At 43.1% G+C, this 27,488-nt stretch overlaps 1 long non-coding RNA gene across 1 annotated transcript; it reads right to left on the bottom strand.

Annotated features, from left to right (window-relative positions):
• Positions 1 to 2,521: 2,521 nt before the first annotated feature.
• On the bottom strand, positions 2,522 to 27,433 carry LOC126934993 (uncharacterized). The gene is made up of 4 exons (XR_007719177.1): positions 27,146 to 27,433; positions 5,471 to 5,553; positions 4,203 to 4,327; positions 2,522 to 4,034 (listed from the first exon to the last, which is right to left on the bottom strand). It is a non-coding gene; the product is annotated as an uncharacterized LOC126934993 (long non-coding RNA).
• Positions 27,434 to 27,488: the final 55 nt, after the last annotated feature.

Genomic DNA, 27,488 nt, shown 5'->3' with positions numbered 1-27,488 from the left:
TTAGAACCCAGATTACCTGCAACTGTATCTACCATGGGTTCTGGGAGCTAAGTGGCTTCCCTAAGCCTGGACTTAAAGTGTTCTGTGAGAAGTGTATTTCTTTCTAGAAGTGGGTGGAAGGTGGAGGGGTAGGAACCATGTTGGGCACATCTGTGAAGAGAGAATGTGACAGACCTCTGGAAGTGTTGGCAATGGAAAGGTGTGGAAAGTGATATAGTCTTAGAGGGAACATTACGTGACCGGGGGAAAGAGGTTTCTTTGTGGGCAAAGGGAGGTAAGACATAAGAAGTCGGAGCAAATGGTCTTCAGAATAAATATCCAGAACCTCACTTGAAAACACCAGGAAGATATCACGGTGGCCCCGAGCAGAGAGGAGAGGCAACACAAGATTACATTTGCAGACTTAGTTATGAAATTGTATAATTTGAGGCCTAATTTGTTTTGAATGTTCCTGCCTTTTCGGCCTCTTTAGTTTATAATCTAAAATCATCTTGTGAAATAGTTTGAACCTGGATCTAAGTTGAACATGAAACACAGCTGAGTGTGAAAGAAAGTAAGTGTGCCACAAATCTGAATGAGAAATAACTTAAGATCATTCAATAAATCCCTAACTGGAACACTATGTGAAGGGCGCGGAGCAAACTTTCACACCTCCACTCACCTGCCAGCCTGGGGTACAGAGGGGTCGGGGAGGGTACGGGGCAGAACTCTGCCTGCTGTGGTGAGAACTCGCCACGGGGACTGTGCAGGCCCAGTGCTGGATCAGGCAGGCAGATTCCTGCTCAGTGTGTGCCTACAGTCTGTCTGACCTAAAACAGGAGCCACTGGAGACTATTTTCTCTCAGTTGTAAACCTTACACATGATAACTGGCCAATGACATGAGGCTGATGGGTATAATATTAGATTATATGTGATATTTTACAGTAAACAGAGGATGAGCTCTGGAGCCATGCAGACCTGGACTTGAATCTCAGCTCTGTCCTTCACCCCTCTGTGATACAGGGAGTGGATTCAACCACTGAACCTTATAGAGCCTCAATTACCTACAATTAAAATGAAGATGACTATCACTCTAACATCAGGCTTTGATAGGCACATCAAGGAATGACGAGAGTGAAATGTCCAGTGTAGAACTCAGCTCATGGTAGGTATTCACATTGATTCCTTTCTCCTTAGGAGAGAGGTGAGATTCACAAAGACACTGAGGCATTTACTGATTTCTACACCCACTCAGGCCACTGTCCTCTCATCTGGATGACCTCAATATCCTTGTCTGGCCACACGGACTGTGACTGGAATCAGAGACGAACCGTTGACTGCTAGCTCTCGTCAATTAGCTACTCAGTGACCAGAGTGCATGCACTACATCATAAATCTCATTTCAAATCTCTGTTTGGAATCCTTCAATGACTTCACGTTCCCAGCTCTTTTGCAGGCCTTCAGCAGGCCTTCGGGAGACCTTCCTGGGCTGGCCCCTGCATCTTGCTCCCGTTCAGGCTCACAGACTTCAAACGCACCCTTCCTGCCCTCCAGCACACTGAGGAGGCACGCACATCTATTCCTACAGTTCCCCAACAGGCTCTCCCTTTGCACAATTTGCCCCTGTGCCTGAACAGCTTCCCCTATCTCTCTTCCACATGCCATTTGTCTATTTGGATAGCTGTAATCCATCTTTGGGATTCAGTTTCCATGTCACTTCCAGTTTTCTCCAGCCAACGGCTATTTCTCATTCAGATTTGTGGCACACTTTCTTTCACACTCAGCTGTTTGCTCTTTGCGGCACTGTGTGCATGCACCCACCATAACAAGTAGTGCATGACTGCTTGGGCTTCTGCAAACTCTACTGTGAGCCTCTGTGAGCAGAGCTTGTGTCTTGTTTACTGCCGTCCTCGCAGCACAGAGAATAGCATAGAGGAGAGACCCAATAAATACAATTTGTAAACTTCTAGTTTAAAGTAATGATGATAGACTCAAAGAAAAATTGCAAAAACCTTTCCTAGCTTTCTCTTACATTCACATCTTATAAAACCTTAGTAAAACTATTAAAACCAGGGAATTATCATTTATACAATACTCTTAGCTAAACTACAAACCTTATTTGAATTTCACCAATTTTCCCACCAGTGGCCTTTTTCTTATCCGCATTGCATTTAATCAGTATGTCTTCTTAATCTCCTCCAATCTGTGAGCTAGGTCCTCAGTCTTTCTTGTCTTTAATGACATTGATATAATTTTATTTTATAGAATGTTCCACCATCTGGGTGTGTGTCTGGTGTTTTCTCAAGGTTCGATGGAGGTTGTGCCTTTTTAGCAATACGCACAGTGGTGTTATGTCCTTCTCAGTGCATGGTATCCAGAGGCACATGATGCCCCTGTGTCTTACGCTGGTCATTTGCTTGTGGGGAAGGCTGTCAGGTTTCCCCTCTGTAAAGTTAACTGTCTTTCCCTTTGCAATTAATAAGCATCATGTGAGGAGATACTTTAAAATTGATAAATATATTTTAATACATCAAAGGGCAGAATCCGAAAGAAAGACAATTAAAAATATAAGTATGAGTTCTGTACCTGCATTTTAAAAGCATACAGTAAGGATAAAATAGAGAAAATGAGATACCAAATGAGACAGCAGGATGGATTTAGGCCACCAGCATCGCTGCACTTTCAGTCTCATTCAGAGAATTATAGCTTCTGGGTCCTGGGGTTGAGAGTCCTCTTCCTTTTGCTCAGGAGACCACCCTGGGATAGCATGTTTAGATCCGGGCACCATCCTTGAAGTTAAATACAGTCACATTGAATCAAAAGTGCATTTACGTTACCCAAATGCTACCATGCAACTTCGGCAAAAGAGAAAGACAACCATCTAAATTGTGTTTACAAGAGAGTAATCCTCGTTATATGTTTGTGCATCCAACCCTTCTTTATCCTACTAATCTCATATTTTATATTTACATTTTAAGAACAACCAAATGGGTTTTCAAGAGTGAAGTGACTTAACACAATTTTCTCTTATGCTCATTGTTCTCCACAGAGAACAATTCCTTTGAAAAATGTGACTCCAATATGTAACAAATGAGAGCCTGTCCAGAGAGGTGAGCAAAGAGATTTTGGTCTGCTGGGGAAGATTAAAGGAATGGCAGGTGCTCACATTTAGAAAGGCAACACTCACCAAAGTGCAGAGTAGTCATCTTACTCAACCCGGGCTGACTAACAAAATGCCATAGACAGACTGGCTTTAACAACACACATTTACTTTCTCACAATTCTAAAGGTTGGGAAGTCCAAGATCCAGGTGCCAGCCAGTTTAGTTCTGTTGAGGGCCCTCTTCCTAGCTTGCAGATATCCTCCTTCTCACTGTGTCCTCACATGGTGGAGAGAGAAGGGCACATGAGAGAGAAAGGGAATTAAGAATAAGGGTGCAAATTCTACCAGATCAGGTCCCTACCCTTATGGCCTAATTTAACCTTAATTACCTGCATAAAGGCCCTATCTCCAAACATAGCCACATTGGAAGTTAGGAATTCAACACAGGAATTTGTGGGGGACACAAACATTGAATCCATAGCTGTAGTTATCCTCAAATGTTTCTTAGTCCATTACTTGTGTAACAGGATGTTCAAGTGGGACTTCTCTTTATTGTCTCACTGTCTGCTAAAGCCCTAACACTAAGCACAATAAGTGCCAACTACCTTCAAATTTAGAGAAAGGGGCAACACCAATAATTTGTTCCGCTTGCACTGATCTATCACTCATCTCCAGATGATATAAGAAAAGACTAAATATCCATTAGGGAGGAGCAACAAATGGTAAGCTTTCTTCAGAAAGAAAGTTGTAGCCTGGGCAACAAAGTGAGACCCCATTTCTCAAAAAAAAAAAAAAAAAAAAAAAAAATCAGCCAGGTGTGGTAGTACATGCCTTTGGTCCTAGCTACTCAGGATCTGAGATGGGAAGACTGCTTGAGTCTAGAAGATTGAAGCTGCACTGAGCCTTGCTTGCACCATTGCACTCCAGCTTGGGCAACAGAGCAAAATTCTGCCTGAAAAAAAAAGAAAAGAAAAGAAAAGAAAGTTGTATGCTGAAATGCCCTCCTAATCCTCCACTATTCAGGCCAACTGAGATGAGTTTCAAATAATCTCTAACAGGCTTGCCATATATTCCTTGGAATTGGGGCAGATTCTGGAACTAGTATCTGAGTCACACTTACTTGGAAGAAAATCTGAAGGAGGGAGTCTCTGGCTGTGGGCAGGGAGTAGAAGCTGTGCTGGCAGACTGAAGGGAGCTATGCGAATGGCAGGGCAAAAACACATTTCCTAAGGTCCACATGCGAACCTGAGGAAGAAACCAGCATGAGGCAGATTGAAAACTCTATCCAAGAGGACCACAGGAATTAGGGAGTGCAGGGTGGACGACCCCAGCAGAAGGAAACTGCAGTGAACCACCAGCCATGGGCTGGGAGAATGTCATTAATTTCTAGCCAAAGGAGACATCCCTGCACCAGAAAACTGCAGTTGGAAGTCTGCAAAGGAGGAGCTTAGAAGAACCCAGAGACATACCCATGAAAGAAAGGAGGAGCACTTGGGTGCTCAACTCAGAGAGCACCTACCTGGGCCTGCCAAATAAGGAAGACCTTTCCCATCCACTGCCCTTCTCCTTCTACCCCTCGCTAGCCCTGAAGGAGCCAACAGCAACATGAAGAGTGGGAAGTAGACCAGCCAGGAGGACAAAGAGAAGAGGCAAGTCTCTGCAAGTTTCCCAGCCCCAGCCAGGGCAAAGGTAGTGATTGAGAGCTTGGAGTTTAATAAAATATTGAACTGGGCTTTTAATATCTGCAAAAGACCAGAATATTCCATGGGATCTGCAGGAAGGAAGAAGGAATTGAAAAAAGTTATAACACAAAGTGGAGGAAAAATAAAGTTTCCTTCTATTAACACTGATCCCTATACAGCCAACTTTCTGGGTGTGCTTACCTGTAAAGCCGCAGAGCTCTGCAGTTAGAAGGGTTCCACCCTTGGCTTAATGCTCTGTTGCCATCTTGAAATTCTTAGTAGTTTTTAACATGGGCCCCACATTCTCATTTTGCACTGGGCCCTGCAAATTACATAACCAGTCCTAGTTACATATATAACAGGGACTTAGCCCTGTTCTATATGACCCCAATTGATAGAATGGAACCAATCAGTGGGAGGTAGGAAAAAAAACAGATTTTAGCTCAATACAGTAGTCCCCACTTATCCACAGGGAATATGTTCCAAGACACCCAATGGATGCCTGAAACCTAGGATAGTACCAATCCCAACTATGTTTTTTTCCTATACATACATACCTATAATAAAGTTTGAGGTGCAACAGCAAAACTACATGAATTTTTTTTTCTTCACAATTTCACCGGTAAAAAATTCATTCTCACTGTAGATCTCAGCAACTTTAATATTGTAATTTTTATTCTTTCCTTATTAAGTCAAGAGCTCTCACCTTTTCACTTAACAGAAGCACTTCCCAGCTTCTTTTAGGCATGTTCAAATGGCCAGCATCACCACTTTTGTTCTTTGGAGCCACTGTTAAGTAAAATAAGGGTCACTTGAACACAAGCACTGCAAAACAAATGACAGTCAATCTGATAACCAAGACGGCTCCTATGTGACTCATGGGTGAGTAGCACAGACAGCATGGATACGCCAGACAATAGGATGATTCATGTCCTGGGTGAGATGGAGTAGGACTGCATGAGATTTTTATCATGCCATTCAGGAGGGCAGGCAATTTAAAACTTATGTGTATTTCTGAGATTTGCCATTTACTATTTCTGGACTGCGGTTAACCACAGGTAACTAAAACTGTAGAAAGTGAAACTGCAGATAAGGGAGACTACTGTATCAGGACAAGTTTGTTAATACTCACAGCTACCCAGATTGGGATAGGCAGTGTAAAGGAGTCAGAGCTTCTGTTCATCAGAATCCATATGGCAGAGGTGGGTCAGCCTCTTGGCACTCTAGGGCCTCCAAAATCCTTTTTCAGCCCTGGGATTATCTGATTCTTCGATTAATGAATGTCTTTCAAGATGCCTACCTTACCAACTTAACCAGGAAATGAATTCACTAGTACTGTGACCAGGTAAGAGTATTTCCAAGGGCAGCCTATGAGCCCTCGGTGGATGGAGTTTCACTAATTCCCTCTGTTTCTGTCTAAGTTGTGAACTGTTTTCCTTTAATGAGAACATTATTGCCATTACTCACTGTATTTTTTTTTTTTTATCATTGTTAGTTGGATCTTATTATGGCTGGCACATCATGACTCCTTTATTCTAAGAAAAAGGCTTTTAAGAAGTCCCAGAAACTATCTAGGGCTGAAAGCCACTTTCATTAATCATTATTTTGACAAAGAAGTATAAACAAACTGACAAATACTGTTTAAATTTAACATTAAAATTCGATATGTGTGTCTCAGTTATTGTGGTTGTCATTATTATTTTTAGTCAGGGAGATGGTTCCAGAAGAAAAGAAAGTCAGTTGCTTTCTGAGATCAGGTGGGAAGTTTATCCCGTCAGCTCCACCTTCAGAGTGCTAGTCTCTGGAGCCACAAGGACTGAAACTCTGCTTCTGAGAGCCACCACTAATGACAACCATTAGGCTCAAGAACCAAAAAGAACTGGGTATGCTTGATCATGCTCGTTAAACGCGTTTCACTACTGACTCACTTCTCCTGCATGCTGGAAAACGTTGAGTTTCTTTCATACCATATTTTGGCCTTGACCTTTGTAGCATTTAGCCTCCCTACAATGGGGTCTATGTGTTTCCACACCCTCAGAGCGGGCCCCTAATTATAGCTATCCATTAAACTGTCAGAAAGAAATCTCCAACTCAATCATGTCTTTATCAAACTCTGGCTGTCAGTGGGGTCAAGTTAGGCGTCAAGTCTGACCTGCCCAGAGCCCCTGTCATGTGCTCATCTCACACTCACTGGGGTCTTTGTGACCAGGCTGGCCAGACAGCCACCTGGCCACCCCCAGTCCAATCCCCTCTCCCACTGCATTGCCCAGACAGGGTGGAGCCAAGGGAGGCTCTCGAGCTCAGATAATGGGGCTGACATAATGTAAGGCCTTCTCCTTGACCTTATCTTGGGGAATTTTGTGCAAAGAAGTTATACGGGGTTGGCAAAGCCCTAAATTGGAAATGGGGACTCTACTAAACAGAGAGGAATCTAGTTTCAGGAGAAAAAAAGTATTCAATTTGGACCTCCTTTTGGAGATTATATAATAGAATCAGAGGATCTTATCACTACAAAGGAAATTGTACCTGTCTAACCCTTTATTTTACATTTCAGTGCAAATGTGACCGAGGGACTTGGGTTTTACATTTATTGCTGAGTCTGGTTTTCTTGAGTTTCAGGTGAGTCATATTTTAAAGGGAGCTCCGTAAGAATAAGGTTAATCCAAGGTTGTCATATGTGGCTTTATATTGTTCTCTAGTTGGTTCACACAAATTTGTTTTGTCTCCCTTACAAGATCATAAAATTCCCCAAGGATAAAGGTTATTTCTCCTCCATAGCCCATAGTGTTAAGAAAGAACTTTAAAGTATTTGTTGAGAGTTAGCAATGCTCTTTACTCATTTTTTCTGTATTTGAGTGTGTGTATGTGTTCCTGTGTGTCTCCCCAGATTACTTATAAACACTACCTGCAAATTAAAATAGAACCACCACGTTTTATTGCCAGTTCTATTACCGCATTTAAAAGATGAGGACATTGAGATCCAGGGAAGTTAAGTTACTTGCAGAAGAATGTTCAACTAGAATACGATTTAAACTCAGATCCACTTACTGCCCATTCAGTATTATCCCCACAGTACAAAGTCCCCTTCTTGTTATAACCCATTAGTAGATAAATGTTGACGGGTACAAAAAAAGAAGACATCAGAAATAGGTGGGGTGAATCAGCCCTTAGCTATTAACATTACTATTGTTATTAGCAATACCTTAAATACTACCCTGCCCATACAGCTGTTAGACTTTATTAAGATAAACACTCTTAACAGTTTCCTGTATACGCCCACATAAACAATAACTGAAAGCAAGTTTGTGCCATATATATGTGTGCATTTATATATGAATATATATTCCTTTTCAGTTACACACACATACACACACACATGCACATTTTCCATTACACAAGAGGAATTTTGCCATATATATTGCTCTGTACTTTACTTTTTTCAGTCGATATTCCTTAGAGATCTTTCTATATCAGCACATGCAGATCTAATTCATAGTTTTCAAAGGGCAATTATGGTTGGGTATACCATGACTTATTTTAACCACTCCCCTACTCATGGGCACTTGGGTTGTTTCCAGATTTGTGCTAAGAAATGTGTACCTTTAACAACCTCTCCTGGAGGGATTTTAAGTCACTAGCCTGACATGAGATCAGTATTTCGAAATCACCAATAGTCTTATGCCTTTATTTTTACAGATGATAAAATTGAAGCCCAGAGAAGCTTGGGAGCCTCAACTATTAATGGAAAAACCATAACTAGAACTCAGTTTTCCTGAGACATTTTTTGCTATTCATTCCACTGCCCTTGGGTCACTCCAGGGCACTGAGCACACTTGCTTTGGCTATTTGGAGAAGAGGCCAATAGACACAACTGGCTTCATCTCCAGGGACACCCAATATCTGGCAGCCCTCAGCCCCAGTAGAGTCTTTGTTGAAAGAACTGATTCATAGACCGGGCGCGGTGGCTCACGCCTGTAATTCTAGCACTTTGGGAGGCTGAAGCGGGCAGATCACGAGGTCAGGAGATCGAGACCATCCTGGCTAACACAGTGAAACCCCATCTCTACTAAAAATACAAATTTTGTGTATATATATATACACACAAATATATATATATATATAGCTGGGTGTGGTGGCAGGCACCTGTAGTCCCAGCACTTTGGGAGGCCGAGGCGGGCAGATCACAAGGTCAGCAGTTTGAGACCAGCCTGACCAACATGATGAAACCCCGACTCTACTAAAAAAAATACAAAAATTAACTGGGCGTGGTGGGGCACACCTGTAATCCCAGCCACTCAGGAGGCTGAGGCAGGAGAATTGCTTGAACCCAGGGGGAGGAGGTTGCAGTGAGCCGAGATCACACCACTGCACTCCAGCCTGAGTGACAGAGCAAGACTCTGTCTCAAAAAAAAGAAACAAAAGAAAGAAAGAACTGATTTATGAAAAGATTCTTATCATGATTTTCATTTTACTAGTCCAAAGATCACTGAGTTTAAACTCCCTATTTTAGTAGATGAACCAAAGAGCCTTGAATAAAGACGTAATTCAATAAAAACTTAATCCTCTCATAAAATGGAATATTCTCTGGTTCCCCAATGAACCCCAAAACTTATTAGATTTCTTCTGCAGATGATGTGAGATGGGTTGTTTTACCTAACTAACCCCATTATGCCTTTAAAAATACATTATTATTTAAATGTTTACATTTCTTTTATCCTGCAAATGTACAAAACAGCAAGCCTAGCGTTTCTGGGAAAGCCGGAGCTGGTAGAGGGAGTGATCACATGGGGAATTTTCAGTTGCTCATTCAGGAATTAGGAACAAAAAGCAGATTGGGGTAGTCCACATGTAGCTCACAGATCATCCCACGCAGGCAGTTCCTGCACGTACTGCATAAGGAATTTCTCGCGAGGAGGAGGGAGCAGCCAAGACAAGAGCTTTCTAGGGGTGAGGATCTGAAGGCTGTGCTGACTTCTCAGGTTAGGTGCTTTTTGCTTGTTTGTTTTTAAAAAACAAATAGAATTTCTTTGCTAAACAGCAAAAACCAAAGTTTTCAGTTTGGTTTCAACCATAAAAATAATAGCAATGTGTTTGTTAATTTATTTGTCAGCCTGACTGAGCTAAGGGATGCCCAGATAGCTGGTGAAACATTATTTCTGAGTGTGTCTGTGAGGGTGTCTCTGGAAGAGATTAGCATTTGAGTCAATAGACGGAGCAAGTAAAATCTGCCTTCACCAGTATTGGGTAGGTATCATCCAATCCACTGAGGACAACAACATGGTAGAGGAAGGGTGCGTTTTCCCTCTCTTTTGGGGCTGGTACATCCACTTTCTCTGCCCTTGAATATCAGAACTCCAAGTTCTTGAGCCTTTGAACTCTAGGAATTATATAAGCACCTCCTCTTTTCATCCCCCACCAGGGTTCTCTGACCTTTGGACTCCGATTGAATCATACCACCAGCTTCTCTGGTTCTCCAGCCTACAGACAAGCCTGTCATGGGACTCCTCAGCCTTCAGAATTGTGTGAGCCAATTCCCATGGTAAATCCCCCCTTGTATATATCTAGATCTAACATATTTGTTCTGTTTTCCTGAAAAAAACCAACTAGCAATCATGCATTGAGCAATTGCCCTGCAAGCAGTGTTTCCAGTGCTTTACATGATCACTATTATACACCTTAGGACAAGCTTAGGACAAATGAGAAATGCTTGGGACCTTCTGCATATCAATTTCTTAACAGCCTCTTAACCATTACTATGTTCCACAGGGTGGATCCCACCAGTCTTGGTTTGGGGGATATACACAGCTAACATCAACCCTGCACTGTCTTCCAGCCCCAGGATGGAGGCTGGGAACTGTTATTTCTACCTTACTTCAACCCTGCAGTAGCCCAGGTCCCACTCTCTGTTTATGCACACACACCCTTAGCCCTTAACGTGAGAATTATATGCGGTAGTTTGAAAAGAGATGAGCTAAGTTTAAGGGCACCGAGGGCCGTCTATCATTCCTTCTGGACAAGATCATCTAACATAGTCCCATAGGCCAAGAGACACATGTCATGTGTTCATGAAAGGGTGATGGGACCCTATAACTCAACTCTTGTGTGGCTCGCCAAGCCCCCGTGTAGGGTGGCACTTGTGGCCTGAGGCCAGCCAACTTCTAATGTTATCACTAACCTTGTCCTTATGGTTCCCCTGGCCTCGTGTTGAGCCATACCAACCTTTCTCCTTAGGCAGGTCCTCTCCTTTTCTTACCCTCTCCAGCTCATCTGCCCAGAGCAGTTTTTTTCTAATCTTGAAAGTGTTGTGGTTTTTTGATGCTTTTTAATTATCTTTCCAATCTGTTGTCATCAACTTTAGTCACTCTTTCTTCCAAGTGGCTTTTTTCTGATTATTTTCTCTGCTATGAGTCTAAAAAGACAATTTTAGAATTACAGAGCAGAAATTCCACTTGCTTTGTATTTGACTGTGTTGACTCTGAGGTTTAAAGAAAAAAAATTCCTGGGAACAAATAGCATATCTGTTATTATGTGCAAACATTTCCTGGCTATAAGTGCTCTCTGACCTCCAGATTATGCCTCTGAACTCAGAAAAAATAAATTTTTATTTCAATAAAATAACTTAAGACACACTCAAAATCCTTGGAAATGATTGTCCTCTAACTCATTAGGATTTCTCTGCTTGCTTCTGTGGCTTTTCTATTAAGCCAAAAGATTCTAACTGTTCTTTTTCTTAAGGTGGAATGTTTAGGTTTAAAGATTCCCCCATGTCTTTCTTAGCATGTGATCATCTCTGCCTCTAAGCATATTTTTAAAATCTATGAAGAAAACGTAATGTTCCATGCCTTAAGGGTTTATTCAAACTCTTCGTCTAGTTTCTTCTAATCAAAGCTATGAGTTCCTGGTAATTTAAGCTCAGGAAAAGTACAAACACATCCCTAGATTTTCTTCCTTCTAGAATAGGGATCAGCAAATTTTTTCTGTAAAGGGCCAAAGAGTAAATATTTTAGGCTTTGCGGGTCACATGGTCTCTATCACAAGTACTCAACTCTGCCCTCTAGAATGAAAGCCACTATAGAAAGTACATAAACAAATGGACATGACGCTGTTCTGATAAAACTTATTTACAAAACCTAGCAGTGGGTCCCCAGTTTACCCACCCCTCTTCTAGAGAATGAGGGAGAAGAGGAGGAAGATGTTGGTGACCAACTACAATTAACATTGAGTGCTTTGTCTCTGAAAAATGCTGAGGTAGGTACTCTGTAAGTATTATCTCACTTAATCACCAAACTTCCATACATTAGGTACCGTTATTAAACTCACTTTATAACTGAAGAAACTTAGCTTTTAAATAGGCCAAACCATTTTCCCACAGTCAAATTACTAGTAAATGGTGGAGCCAGAACTCACATCTGACAGCAAAGCTCATGCTAAGCTATGCCATAAAGCAAACACATTCATCAAATGACTCAAGCCTTTGGGTAAACTTGTTTAAGAAGCCACTTAAAAACACAATGGTTTTTAAGCTTAGTAAAGTCTCAGGATTCAAATTCAATAGGAAAATTGAACATAATTTTAATTTTCTTAATCCACATAGACTTTAGGTCATTGAAATATTTAGTTGAACAAACATTTATTATGTCTTTATGAACCCCTCCCTACAATAGTGATTTGAGGAACATGAAAATAATAGAATTTAGCTGCCTTAATTCAGACACACTTGCAGTCTTTATGGGGGACGGACCTTTCCTCCCCTTTCTTCTCTTACAGTTCATCTTGGTTTGAAAAAGCAGGCCCACAGCTGGCATTGCTTAAGGAAGGCAACAAAATTTATTTGAAATTGTCCACAGCCACAAATGTCTTTGCCTTTCCAGCCTCCTATGATTAATATTTTCACATGGATTTTTTTGTTCCTTTTATGATAGTGCTGTAAGCAATTCCTAGGGAATTTAAAGTGATCTTACAAAAGTCTTCTCCCAAGATTTAAAGCCCCAAGTCCTCATATAATCTTTCCCAGGACATCTTTTAGCCAAGATGTTTACCACTGAGTATCCAAGTCAAAGAAGCATCCCAAACTGTCTAATCAGTGTCTGCGGCTACCTTAAAACACAGCTTCACCCCTCAACCCCTCTCCTTTCTCATGTCTACACTTCTATAATTGGTGGGTCTCTCTGTGTTCTAGGGGGATGAGTTAGAAAATTGGGCATGTTTGTAATAAACAAATGTACTTAAACAGTACAGAATCACATAAAGTAAAAGTGAAAGTTCCTACTCTCATAAAGCTAACAACCCGTAATAGTTTTTACCTCTGTCAGTTCCAAAAAAGCTTCTCTCAGCTATCATCCATGAAATTTCTTCTCTTTACCCACTCTCCTTACCCCACATAAAATGCCTTTTTAATTTCCTTCCCTTCCAAGTATATCTGTTTAATTGTTATTATGCCTCATTTGCACTAAGTCCAAATGGAAACCAGCCTATGGTAGTGGGATTTGGTGTTGTTTTCCCCAAGGTCAAACCTCACACAGCTGTTCAGACCGAGCCCTCTCCAGCTCCCAGCAGCTGCCCAACGTTTATGTTATGTTAGAGATGTTCTCTAGTTGCAGAGCCCAGAGAGCTTGCTGTTCAGCCAAAAGAAATCCTCAGGGAAAAGAGTCGGAATGAGTGGTTGCACGTTATGTGCAGGGTTGCTGGGCACCTCCTTTGTGTTGCATTTCCCACACGTAAGCTAATGCAAACCACTGCAGATTAACCACTCGAACCCACAGCTTTTTGGAAAACCCTGAGTTCTTGCTTCCTCCACATACAGAAAGTTACCCTGAAAAGCCAAGAATGTGCTAAGGACTGCTCTCTGGGATTGAAATACATGTCTCTGGTTAATAGTCACCGGGAAACTAAGAAAACAAGGTGGTGGGGGGCCAACTTGTGTAACTGCAGTGACTTGGAAAAGCATGGAATTCAGTTCTATATTATTATGGCACTAATATTCTTAATAAATAGATGAAATTTGACAAGGAAAAAAGAGAGAAGGGAAACAGGAGAAAAAGAAAAGATGAGATTCTACATTTACACTGTTGAGTTCTGTTTGGTAGAGCACCTCATCTATACTTATGAGGCTGTCACATGACTGCCATTCTGTGGACATCTTGACTCCTCCCAACACACATCAGCATCCCCAGTTGCCATGGAGTACCACTTTAGCCACGGAGTACCACACACCCTTGACCAGCAGACTCCACTACTGTCCCACCTGCAGTATAATACCTCAGAGACAGACCCAGGTACATGTGCAGCTCCGAGGAAAATCAGAGAAGGAGTTAATTTCCCCAAGGGACACCCTTGACAGTCAATAAATACTCTGGCTTCCCATCTGTTCTGTGGGCAATTCCTGGGGGTTGATGATTCTGTATGCTTCTCAGGAAAATCAGCAAAATTGAGCTCTCAATGTGCATGGCAGCAGCATCAGTGCAACCTTCTTATGTTGGCCTCCTCTTCTTCTTTTTCTCATTCTCTCATCCCTCATTTCTGCAACTTAGAATCACCTCCCAGATAAACGACTTTGCTTTCAGGGGAACCCAAGCTAAGAAGGTCAGTATTTTCACAGCTGCCTATCCAGAACAAGATATGCTTTGGGACCAACCATGGCAAAATCACCTCAACCATGGCAAAATCAAAGTTCACATTAGGGTTATAAAAGGATAGGGTTGTTTGATGTTTTGGAATAGTGGTTAAGATTTAAAGAGTTGGGGCTTTCCAAGGCCTCTGTTTATATATGCTCATTCTTTATAGCTTGTCATTCCTGAGTAGCATAGATACTGTTCATAGGAAAAATTCATCTGTTATGGCACATGAAAAGAGACATAGTTTTTTACTCTCCTGTCTGCCTTCATTTTGGTCTGTCAAGGGTATCCAGCAGCCAGAAGGAGTCATAAAAATGGTAATGGAGAGTGACATTAGCAAAATGGCACACTGGGGAGTATCAAGCCTTGTTCCCTCACAGAGACACAACAACAACAACAACAAAAACCAAACAAACAAACAAAAAACCAAAAACAGGATAAAGTATTCTAATATGAGCTATGAAAAACAGTCAAAGGTCTATAGCAGTCAAGAAAATGCCCAATCAAAAATAAGTAAAATTTAAAATGGTAGAAAATTTTGTGGCATTTTTACTCACCCTTCCCCTCCTTTCTCTGACATGCCACCATCTTGGTCTGAAGGAGATGGCAGTTCTCAATCCCATCACTTGAATTGGAGGGAGCAGAGTGGACCTTATTCACAATGTCCTAACTTACCTGGGGGCTTCCTGAAGATTGGTCTCTTGCACCTAACTCAGAGCTGAGGCAGTGAGAAGTAGCAGCACTATCTGGGAAGCTGCAGAGAGACTAAGACTTGTAGATACCTGGGCTGACAGATGGAAGCGTAGAATAGACCATTTAAGTCCCTGAGGAGAAACTGAGGTAAGACTCTGTGGAATTAAGACATGTATAAGCAGCTGTGTATATGGGGTGATAGAAATGCCATGCACATCTGGGCAAGATGCATGCTCAGAAAAGACCTGAGACGACTTTAACCTTTCTCCTCAGACAGATCCAAAGGCTCAGAACATACCTGGCTAATTAGATGAGGATGACCCTGGCACAAAGCCAGCCTGTGAAGACTGAGAGAAGTTTATGGTTTTGTTTTGTTTTGTTCTGTTTTTTTCAAGCACTCAATTTTCAACAAAACATCACAAGGTACACAAAAAATCAGAAAACATAGCCCATTCAAAGAAATAAAATAAAAAGACAGAAACCGTCCCTGAGGAAACACAGGATCAGACATAAGACAAAGAATTTAAAACAACGATCTTAAATATGCTCAAAGAGCTAAAGAAAAACATAGATAAAGAATGAAGGGAGGCTGGGCCCAGTGGCTTATGCCTGTAATCCCAGCACTTTGGGAGGCTGTGGTAGGAGGATCACTTGAGCTCAGCCTGGACAATATGGTGACACCCCTGTCTCTGTTAAAAAAAAATAGCTCTGCATGGTTGCATGTGTCTGTAGTTCCAGCTACTCAGGAGGCTGAAGTGGCAGGATCGCTTGAGCCTAGAAAATCAAGGCTTCAGTGAGCCATGATCCTGCCACTGCATCCCAGCATGGGCAACAGAATCAGACCCTGTCTCAAAAAAAGAAAGAAAGAAAATCAGAAAAACAATGTATGAACAAAAGAAATGTATCAACAAAAAGATAGAAATTATAAAATAAGCCAAACAGAAATGATGGAGCTGAAAAATATAAAAACTGAATTGAAAAATGAATTAGAAGGTTTCAATAGCAGACTTGAACAGGTAGAAGAAACTATCAGTAAACATGAAGATAGGACATTTGAAATTATCAAGTCTGAGGAGCAGAAAGAAAAGAGAATAAAGAAAAGTGAACAGAGCCTAAGGGATTTAGAGATACTATCAAGAGGATCAATATATGCCTGTGGAAGTCCCAGAAAGAGAAGAGAGAAAGGGTAAGAGAGCTTACATGAAGAAGTAATGGCTGAAAGCTTCCCAAATTTGAGGAAAGACATGAATCTACAAATTCGAGAATCTCAATGAATTTCAAGTAGGATAAAACCAAAAGCACCCATGCTGAGACACATTGAAGACAAACTGCTGAAAGGCTAAAACAAAGAAAATCTTGAAAGATCAAGAGAAAAGTTACTATATACGGTAGATCCTCAGTAAGATTAGTTTCTTATCAGGAACCTTAGAGACCAGAAGGCAGTTGGACAATATTTAAAATCCCAAAATAAAACAAACACACACACATACAAACAACTGTATCTAGCAAAACTGCCTTTCAAAAATGAGGGAGAAATAAAGACAAAACAAAAACTGAGAAAATGCATTACTTCTAGTTCTGCCCTACAAGAAATGCTAACGTGGCCGGGCGTGGTGGCTCAAGCCTGTAATCCCAGCACTTTGGGAGGCCGAGGCGGGCGGATCACGAGGTCAGGAGATCGAGACCATCCTGGCTAACACAATGAAACCCCGTCTCCACTAAAAATACAAAAAAATTAGCTGGGCGTGGTGGCGGCACCTGTAGTCCCAGCTACTCGGGAGGCTGAGGCAGGAGAATGGCGGGAACCCGGGAGGCGGAGCTTGCAGTGAGCTGAGATCCGGCCACTGCACTCCAGCCCGGGCAACAGAGCCAGACTCCGTCTCAAAAAAAAAAAAAAAAAAAAGAAATGCTAACGTGAGTCCTTCAGGTCAAATAGAAAGGTTGCGGCCGGCGGTGGCTCAAGCCTGTAATCCCAGCACTCTGGGAGGCCGAGGCGGGCGGATCACGAGGTCAGGAGATCGAGACCATCCTGGCTAACACAGTGAAACCCCGTCTCTACTAAAAAAAATACAAAAAACTAGCCGGGCGAGGTGGCGGGCGCCTGTAGTCCCAGCTACTCGGGAGGCTGAGGCAGGAGAATGGCATAAACCCGGGAGGCGGAGCTTGCAGTGAGCTGAGATCCGGCCACTGCACTCCAGCCCGGGCGACAGAGCGAGACTCCGTCTCAAAAAAAAAAAAAAAAAAACAAATAGAAAGGTTGCTATAAAGTAACTCAAAGAAGATATGAAGATCTCTGGTAAAAGTAAAGATATGGACAAATGTAAAGTCTGGCATTGTAATTCTGATTTATAACTCCACTTTTTATTTTCTGTAGGATTTAAAAAACAAATGCATACAAATAACTATAAACCTATGTTAATGTGTATACTATATATAATTTGTGACCTCAATAACATAAAGTATTGGGAGTAGTTTCAAAGAAGTATAGTTTTTATATACAATTGAAGTTAATTTTGTATCAATTCACAATAGAATGTTATAATTTTAGGATACTATCTGTAATCCCCATGTAACCCCAAAGAAAATATGTATAGAATATACACAAAAGGAAAATAGAAAGAAACCAAAACTTGTCACTACAAGAAAATCAACTAAACCCAAAGAATGAATGGAGGAAATAAGGAACAAAAAAGCTATAAGACTTACTTACAGAAAAATAACAAAATGGAATAAGAAAGTTCTTCCCTATTACTAATTACTTTCAAAGCAAATGGCTTAAATTTCCCAAACAAAAGGCACAGGTTGCTAGAATGTATTTTTTAAAAAGCATAATCCAATTATATGCTGCCTATAAGACACTCACTTTAGATCTAAAGACACACATAGGTTGAAAGAAAATGGATTGTAAAAGGTATTCTATGCAAATATCAGCAAAAAACAGTTAAGAGTGGCTATACTAAAACCAGACAACATACTATTAGAACCTTTACAAGAGACAAAGAAGGTTATGATATATTGATCAAAGGGTTAATTTACCAAGAAGATACAGCAAATATAAACATGTATGCACCAGATATCAGAGTTCCAAAACATATGAAGCAAACATTGACAGACTTGAAGGGAGAAGTACACAGGCCTACAATAGTAGTAGAAGATTTCAATACCCTACTTTCAAAAATTGGTAAGACAACCAGACAGAAGATCAATAAGGAAATAGAGAACTTGAACAACTACAAACCAATTATAACTAGCGTGCATATAGAGGACACTTCACTCAACACCAGCAGGATACATATTTTCTCAAGTGTTACCTGGAACATTCTTCAGGATGTGCTAGTCCACAAAACAAGTCTTAACAAATTTAAAATTATTGAAGTCACACAAAGTATCTTTTTTAACCACAATAAGATAAAACTAGAAATCAACAGTAGAAGGAAAACTGGAAAGTTACAAATATGTGGAAATTTAACACACACTCTTAAACAACCTATGTGTTAAAGACGAAATCACAAGGGAAATTAGAAAATACCTTGAGATAAATGAAAATGAAAATACAACATACCAAAACTTATAGGATGCCATGAAAGCAGTGCAAAGAAAAAAAATGTGTAGCCATAAGTATTTACATTTAAAAAAAGAAAGATCTCAAATCAACAACTGAATTTTATACCTTAAGTAACTAGAAAAAGAAAAATGAGTGAGAGTTTATGTTACAAGGAATCAAAGAGATTGTGCTGCTCCTGATGGCCTGACCTACTCTGGCTTCAGTGATTCCCACAATGTTTCAACATCTGTAGCTGCAAACTTTCTGCAGCCCACACTTCCAACGTCTTGCAAGATAGTTTCACATGTGTATTATGTTCCACATGTTCAAAACTGAACTCTTCACCTTCCCATTGAAATTTACTTTGCCTTTTGTGGTTCAAATCCCAAGCCACAAAGTCTTCTCTGACTCTGCTCTCCTCCACTATCCTCCACTCCACAGCAAATTGGGGGCAGTGCCTCTACTGTGTCATTCATACCTGCTTTCTTTCTATTTCTAAACCACTGTTTCCATTCAGCCCTCAGAACTTGTTACTAGATACTGAAATAGCTTCTAATTGCCTACTTTCTGCTTCTTTGCTATGAGTGTTAAGTGTTAAGGGCATGGGGTCTGCGCCAAAAATTTTATTTCTGGCAGTTTGGACTCAGGAAGGTCACCCAGCCTATCTGTGCCTCATTTTACTCATCTGTAAAATGAGATATAATCTACCTCATAGATTGAAATGACAATGAAAGGAATTAATTCATATAAATCTGTTAGAATGGTTGCTTGAATATAGCAGGTATTCAATAAAGGATGACTATTATTATTAGATTGTGGCATGGATTATCTTTCTATACCACAGTTCTGATAAAGTCATTCCATCATAAAAAAAAAGTGGTCCCCATTGCATATAAAGTCTTAAGTCCTTAACTTCAAGCTTAAGCCTATCTTTCTGTCCTAATTTCTCATTGTTCCTTCCAGTAACTATACACTCCAGCCTGGTCTGTTTGATGTTCATAAAATATGCTCTGCACATGTCCACCTTATGAACTATGTTCAGGCGGTTATTCTCTTTGTCTGGAAGCTCTCTCTGTTACCATCTGTCAAATTCTAGCTGTATTTGAAAGTTCAGGTCAAATGTTACCACCTTTCCCCCATGAAGCCTTCCAAGATCAAACTGGTCATAGGTACTTTTTCCCTCCTCTGTACCCATGCTTTGTTCCTTTGTTTTAGCAATTATCAAAATCTTCTTTGCCCTACAGTTGGCTGTGCATCTTTATCTACAACCAGTACTCAAAGGCAGGGATCTTTTCAATGCTTCTTTGTTGCCCCAAGACCTACAGTGACTAGCAGTCACACTTTGCTTTTTACATATCTAACATTCAATGACTCTGAATGTTGAATTTATATGGACCTCTTTTTTATTTCTCCAAGGCTATGCTCATAGGTTATGGATTGAGAGAGAGGACCAGTGTTGACAATAAAATCCTTCATAAAATAGGAAACGACTTTCCTCTTTCCCATTACATATGATATACCTTAAAGAAGGAAATAGCTTGGAATTCTACTGTAGGACTTTGATATTTATTATTACATATGACCCTATGGGTTGGGTATCTCTAGTTTTGTCTCAAAATCTTGGGCGTGACTAAAGGATCTGATATAGTTAGTGAAGAAGTATGCTGCTGCTACTGGTGGTTTTTGGAAGCTGCCCTCTAATTGGCATTAACAGTTCTTACAGAAAAAAGGAGAAATCTTACTAATTACTTTCTCCTTAGCCTCACTTCTTACAAATCCAGGTGGAGTTAACTGGATTTATCCTGAATCCCAAAAGAATTTATAGCCTTGTATTCCCTTTGCTGTCTCTTTTTCTTAATTTCAGCTATTATCGAGCCCCTCCATGAGCCAGACTCTGTCCAGGTCTTTGGAAATACCAAGATGAATATAATTTTCCTGCCCTCAAGGAGATCTCAGTTTTATAAAGGGAAAATAGGGCTATATAAACAGATGGCTAACAAGTGATGAGTCGGAGGATCGAGACATGGGTAAGATGTTGCACGGACACAGAGGAGAGACTGATGGACTGTTCTTGGGGGATCAAGACTGATATATAAGGAAGGTCTTAGAATATGTGATGTTTGGGCTGAGTCTTGATGTATTAATTGGAATAAAGTGGACCCAAGGGATGACATATGAAGGAAAGGCCAGAGCAATGCATGAGCTTGTTTAGAGGAACCCCAGCTAATTCTATGACTCATGTTTTTATAACATCTTGAAATACGTTATTACCATGACAGCCATGTGATGTAGGGGGTATTTTCATCCCCAGTTTACAGAGGAAAGACTGGAGGACCACAAGGATTAAGTAATTTTCCCAAGGTTACTTTGCTACTCAGAAGCAGCATTTACTGAGTTTCCACCAAAGAGAAGGAGTATAAATATCTGCTCTCAAACCCATGCTCAGAGCAAAAACAAAATCTTTTAACACTCAAACCAAGCAGCTCTGCAAAAATAGTGCATTTCCTCTTAGGAACCAAAACAAGACTCAGACCTGAAACTAGAAGGTGTCTACCACAGCCACCCCCTAACACATCCCTTGACAAGACATGGTATCTTGTTTCTAAAGGGGAAAGAAGCTCTTATAAATAAGATTGCAAAGACATCTTAAGACAACAAATCACTCATTTAAAAAAAGGGAACGTTCTGATGAGTTAAGTGTAAATGAATCAGAAACATATGGATTCAATCTACTTTAAAAGGCCCCACAGAGTTCAGAGTAAAGGGCAAAACCCTTGGAGGAGATTACATTTGGAGAGTTTTCCAAACCCAGGGCCATGAGTTCTGCCAGGCTCAGAGCTAGGCTGGCATATGGATCTCCAAGGAAACCAGCAGACTGAGAACCTCAGAGAATGATAGGGGTTGATGTATCCTGAGTCCTCAAGCCCAGACATGGACATTTTCAAAGCAACGTGCCTCCTAGAAACACCTTTGCTGAACATCTCATTCTGGACACAGGCTGGGACACCAAGTCCAGCCAATAATTTCTCCTTAGAAACTCAACTTCCACAACCCTAAAAGGGTATAGAGGTTGAACCGAAACCCTTAATCTTTCCCAAAGATCCCCTCCCTTTGGATTGAACCTTTGTGAACAACGTCCACACCATGCTTTCTATCAACACATCTGGGTCCTTGGGCTCCAGAGCATTCACCTTGGAAGATGAAATTGAGACCACAGTCCTCTTTGGAAACATCAGATGGGAAATGAATGTGCACAGAAATATTGAACACGCTCAACTAAACAGGAAGCACTGTACGAAAAAGGGAAAGATCCAGACTCATCAGTCTGGTTGGGTTACATCAGCCATGAAAATAAACCCAAGCAGTAGGCCTGGAGCCCAGAGAGATCAGGCAGGTTTAATGGAAACCAGGCAACGAGCAGGTGTGTCTCTCTGAGCATAAACATCCTTGATGGTACCCCATGTTCCGTGCCTTCTCCAGGGTCTGAGGTCCCACCATGGGATGAGAGCCCGTCTCACTGTTTGCTGGACCTCCATTTCTAAACCCACCCAAGTGCCCTCTTCCAGATAAAACTCTAGCCTGCTCTCTGGCTGATTTTTCTTTCTCACGGTAGGGTTGTCATGGAAACGGGCCTTTCCCATCCACCACTGATTGAATCAAGTTTCGGGGCAGGGGTGGGGGGAGTGCTAAGAAAAATGAGCAAGTGGAACAGGACTCTCCCCAAATGCTGCTTAAATTGAAATCATCTGTTCTCACAGCCCAGGCTCCCCTCCCCAGCCACACCCCGGCAGCTGTGAAGGTGGGCGGGGCAGCCGCCCTCACCAACAGGGTGGATCAGAGTAAGGTGATACACTGAGAAATGCACTGAGAAATGCACTTCAGGCTGCTTTTCCCAGCTCCTCCTGCATTCCTGCTGCCAGCTTTCACACTGGGCATGAGCCAGCCTCTGGGTCCCTTTCCTGGGGCCACAGAGATAATGAGGAAGTTCTAGGGATAGGTGGGGAGCTGAGCCTCACAGGCATTCTCTGTCTTCCGGACGCTCCCATTGTCGCCTCCTTCCCCAGACAGACCTTCTCCCTTGTCGATGCCTGAAATCAGCCACCTTCGCATTTCATTTCTTTAGCTTAGGACTTTGATACTTAAGGCAAACAACCCAGGTGAAGAAGGACTAGCAATGCCTTAAAGTGAAGAAAGGAGGCTGGCTGTGCTGCAGAAAGTGGGCATTGCCAGCCTTAGTGAGACAAACTTGCTGAGAGCCTACTGTGTGCCAGGCACGGTCCTAGATATCAGGACACAGCAGCGGGAAGAACACTGTGGCCTGGGGGGCAGGGGACACACACACTGTCCAGAGGAGTTCAGGAGCCATGTAGAGCACCAGAGACCAAAGATGCTGCCGTCATCCCCTTGCCTGGCTCGCAGGCTAGAGTCCAGAGCCCCAGGGCCCTGTCTAGCACTTCCTTCAGCTAGTCCTGCCCTTGCAGGGAGGGTTCAAAATATCTGAGGAACTTCTTCAGATGCAGCAGTGAGCTCCCTGGCCTGTAGAGCCTGAAGGGCTGCCTGGGGTGGATGGACAAACGGCTCACAGCCTTCCTTAGCCATGCCTCAGTGTGCACATCTGTTACTTCAGCACCAAGAGTTCTGATGCCCAGAGGGCAGGGAGGACAAGTCCAGGAAAGGACACTGCTTAGCAATGTTACACAGATGGCCGGCACTTTGGCTGAATCTGGCCCAGCCTCTTGTAGGGGGAGATGCTTCCAGAATCCAGTTACCCCTTCCTTCCACACCCCAGGATCTCCAAATCCACAGGGTTGGGCGGGTGCCTCCAGAGCCAGCACACTGTCAGTGAATGTTCTCAGCAGGTTCATGGATAGATAGAAAAGGTGACCCGGAAAGGGGTGAAGGAGAACAAAAGGCAAGGGTACAAAAACGGGGACAGGATTCGGTGGTGGGCTTCTTGCCCAGCTTAATTGTTTTCATCCTCAAAATGATTCCTAACAGCTGGGCCAGGGATCATCCTGCTCAGATTCCACAGACTGCGGAGGGAAGCCAAGGGACTTGGCAAGGGAGTCATGAGGCCGGTGCACAAGTGCGGGAAAGGAAGGGGTGAGAGAGGCCCAGCCATTCTGCTCTGTTACAGCTTTTATGGTGGGTGCTTTGAAGAGAGAGGGGTTGGCTACAGCCCAAGCTGAGTCCAGGCTTTCCTGCCAGGGTGTCCTCCCTTCCCTCCACATGACACCCAGGGTGGTCACCTTCAGACCCTTCCCTGGACACCTGACCTGTGACATAGCTTCCAATTTCCTGTTGTCTTGTGCCAGCTTTCTCAGGTGGCCGGAGCAGAGAGCCAGCAAGGCCAAGGGGTAAATACAAATCCCCAAGGAGATAAGTGAGCAGCATTCTGGTCTGTGGCCCCAGGTGGCTGCCCTGACCCTAACAAACCATGGGATACATGTTGGCCTCTGGTCATGAGAGGAACCAGCTGCAGCATGGGGCTGAACAGTGTAACCTAGCTCTGTCCGGGCAGCTGTAGCTCCATCAGCAGCAAAGAATTGCACATTTCAGCCCCTGAGCTTAAACGTGTGTGGAGAGCATGGCGGCAGTACACGGCTGTCCCCAGCAAGCAGCCTTGAGGTGGAAGGGATTTCAATACATGTGCTAGTTTCTTCCAGGCTGTCTTGGTGGCATGATTTAAGTAATTATAAAACTCTCTAGCATATAAAATAGGTGACAAATACCAGGATAAAATTAAGCACTGGAGATAAAGAGTCTCAAACTAGGAATTTAGTCCTCCTACAATATAATTCCATCTGAATTCTAGCCATTCACTCAATCAATACCCGCTGTGTGCCTAGGAAGATTAGCAAATTTGCCAGACACTGCTGTAATTGCTTATCCTCTCATTTAATCCTTGTAACAGTCGTGTAAGGCAAGTACTATTATTATCTCCATTTAACAGATGAGCCCACTGAGGCACAGAGAAGATAATTTAATTAACTCACCCTAGTCACAAGGCTAAATCCTAGAGCAGGCCTTGGAACTCAGTGCTCTTGACCATTGTCTGTATACTATGTGAAAGTACTGTGCTGAGTTTTGTAAGGGAGTGAAAATACATTTACGATGTGGCCACTGCCCTTGGGGAATGTACCATCCTCAAGACTTAAGAAGGCTCTCCATGCTGGCCTGCACAAATTTCCTGCCCAACCTGAAGCTTTGACCTCTGTATACCTTGGGTCTTTGGGCTTCAGTGCTACAGCCAGGCCATCATCGGCCAGCCCCTCTCCTTTCCCTACCCATTAACCCCCCGCAGCTACTGAAATCCACCTTATAAACCTCAACCTGTTCTTCCAGACAGGTCAGCCAGAGCTCCTTCCTACCTTGACCATTACCCTGAAGTTACAGAAAGGATTATACAGCCCTCGCCTAGCTTCATGATAAAGATCTTGTGCAGAGGCCAGAGGACACAGCTGAGTTGGGCCCACTGCCTGGGCACAATCTCCCCAGCCAAATATGAACCAGGTCAAACAGCAGAGAAATGAAACACATTGAACTGCCAGAGCCCATTTGGCCTAGCCCAGCCAGCAAGGCCACCCTCAGCTGTCCGCTTGCCAACAGGTCACTTGGCATTTTAGTGACAACCCTCACCTGCATATCTGGGGGATGGCACTTGGCATTTGGTCTAGAAACTGATTTCTCTGGGACCCCAAGAGCTAGCACAAAGTGTTATAAATGAGCAAAAGTCAAAGAGAAGATTTCATTAGGAACTTAAATGTGAAGGCTCCAGTCAGGGTTGCAGCAAACAGGGCCTGAAGGACCCCAGTGTCGGAGTGATGAAGACACACAAAGAAAGCCCAAGAGGGATAGGAACATTCTGGAGCTAGTGCGCGCTATCAGACACCATCGCAGAATGTTAACCGGTGACTGGATCTCCTTCCCTGGGGAGCCATTAAAACACGGGTGCATTTTGAAGACAGGAGTTGGAGAAGATGATCTGTCCATCCCACTGTTTACTTCTGGCTCTAGAGTCACCAAGAGTCTTCAGAGAGGGCCAATGGCTTTGTTTGGTGCCTCTCTTTTGCCACAGCAACTGCCTATGTCAGAGATACTAGGGCACGGGGGCCTCTGAACAGCTTGTAACAGCACCTCGGCTCAGAGAGAGAGAAAGGGCTTCTTGTAAAATATGCCATGGTTTTACCAACATGGGGCATGATGTGGATGAGGAGGGCAGGATAAATCAAAGGTGACCCAAAGGACACCCCCTTTCCTGAAATCAGGCTTGGTTTTATAAACCCATGAGGATTCCACTGTATTCTAGGAGGGAAGCCAGGCGGGGCTGGCAGAAGCCCGCAGGGTGCCCAGAGCTGCAGCAGCCTCCAGCTTTGGGTTTCCAGAGTAGAAGGCAGGTAACACCCAGCTGTTGCCCCCGCCTCCCTCCTTTGCAGTGCCCTTGTCCCTGCCATCACAAGTGAAGGCCCAGGATCTGAGTTGCCTGGGTTATGGCAAGTTCCAGGAGGTGGCAGCCGTGTGTAGTCTGTGAGGAGGATCTGACTCACCCCCAGCGCCTCACCAAGGTCACTGTTGGTGACTGGGAGGTTTCCCACCCTGCCGCGCCCCCCCACCTCTGGCTGCCCAGGAGTCAGCGATAGCTTCATGGGCCGTGGCTAACCCAAGACAGGCAGCACACCCATGTGTGCGGACAGGGCTCCAAGGCTGTGCTCTAGAGTGGCCATGAAGCTCAGCAGACTTCCAGAGAAACAGGCAGGAAGCAGGGGCTTCAGGGCACCAGGCCTGCTGTTGCCAGCACTGCTGTCCCAGGCATCACAAGCCTTGCTCCAGAGAACCTCAAAGTGCAGCCCTACATGATCTGAGTAATTTTAGCTTCCCCTTTGATCCATGCACCCTTCCCAAAGGGCAGCGTTATACAGTTCTTGTTACACACACTCACTGGCATTTAATTCCTGCCTCTTCAAACCAAGACAGGAAAATAATCGTCAGAATACCTTCTAAGAATGAACAATAAACTGGAGATAACACTATGCACTTTTCAGGATCTCAGAGCTGTGTAATTTTCCAGTGTATAAGGCACTGGGCCCTGTTTGCCTAGAGTTTCTAGGGTAAAATACTCATGTGAAAAGGTGCCCAGGTCTGGCTTCTGTGAGGCAGCAAAAAAGGAAGGGCCTTGGAAACATTTTTTTCCCACTCCACAAAATATAATAACAATATGGGAAAGGAACACCCCAATTAAAAATAAGTGGTTTGTGGCTTTAAAAATAAAGTTTCTCAGTGTTTTACAGAATCATAAAGTATTCAGATTGGGAGGAGCGTGGGATACCGTGCAGGGCCAGCTTCATGCAGTGCAGCCACCCCTTCTGTGCCATCACTAGCAGGCTGGTGCACACACTGCTTGTCTGTCACCAAGAACAGGGAGCTCATTACTATGTTTTATATAATTTTTTCTTAGATTAAGCCCAAATTCCTTTTTCTGTAACCTCCAGCAAGCATTGCAAACTGTGTCCTCTGGAGCCGCGATACATACCTCCACCATGCCCGCTCTGTGACCTCCTTCAGATCTTTGAAGATAGCTGTAGCATGCCCTGCAGTCCCAGCCTGCTTCTCTCCGGGCTACATGCATTGCTTTGGCAAACAACCTAATTCAGGAGGCCGCTGGCTGCCCGGGTCTTTTCCATGTTAGGGCAGGTTTTGGCAGGGTGGCGGTGACTGCCGCTCGGCCTTCTCCAGCAGCGTGCCTCCTTGCTTTCCGCTGTGCCCTGCAGGAGTTGTGCCTGTGGACAAGCAGCCTCTCACATGGCAGCTCTGGGGCTCAGCCTTCATCAGACCATGGGCAGAGCTGGATTCTGAGAGTAGAACGACTCATGGGT

The sequence above is a fragment of the Macaca thibetana genome, chromosome 14, assembly GCF_024542745.1.
Source record: "Macaca thibetana thibetana isolate TM-01 chromosome 14, ASM2454274v1, whole genome shotgun sequence".
NCBI classification, from domain to species: Eukaryota; Metazoa; Chordata; class Mammalia; order Primates; family Cercopithecidae; genus Macaca; species Macaca thibetana.
The sequence above is the reverse complement of the archived record's forward strand: the minus strand, read 5'-3'. Positions and strand labels throughout refer to the sequence as shown.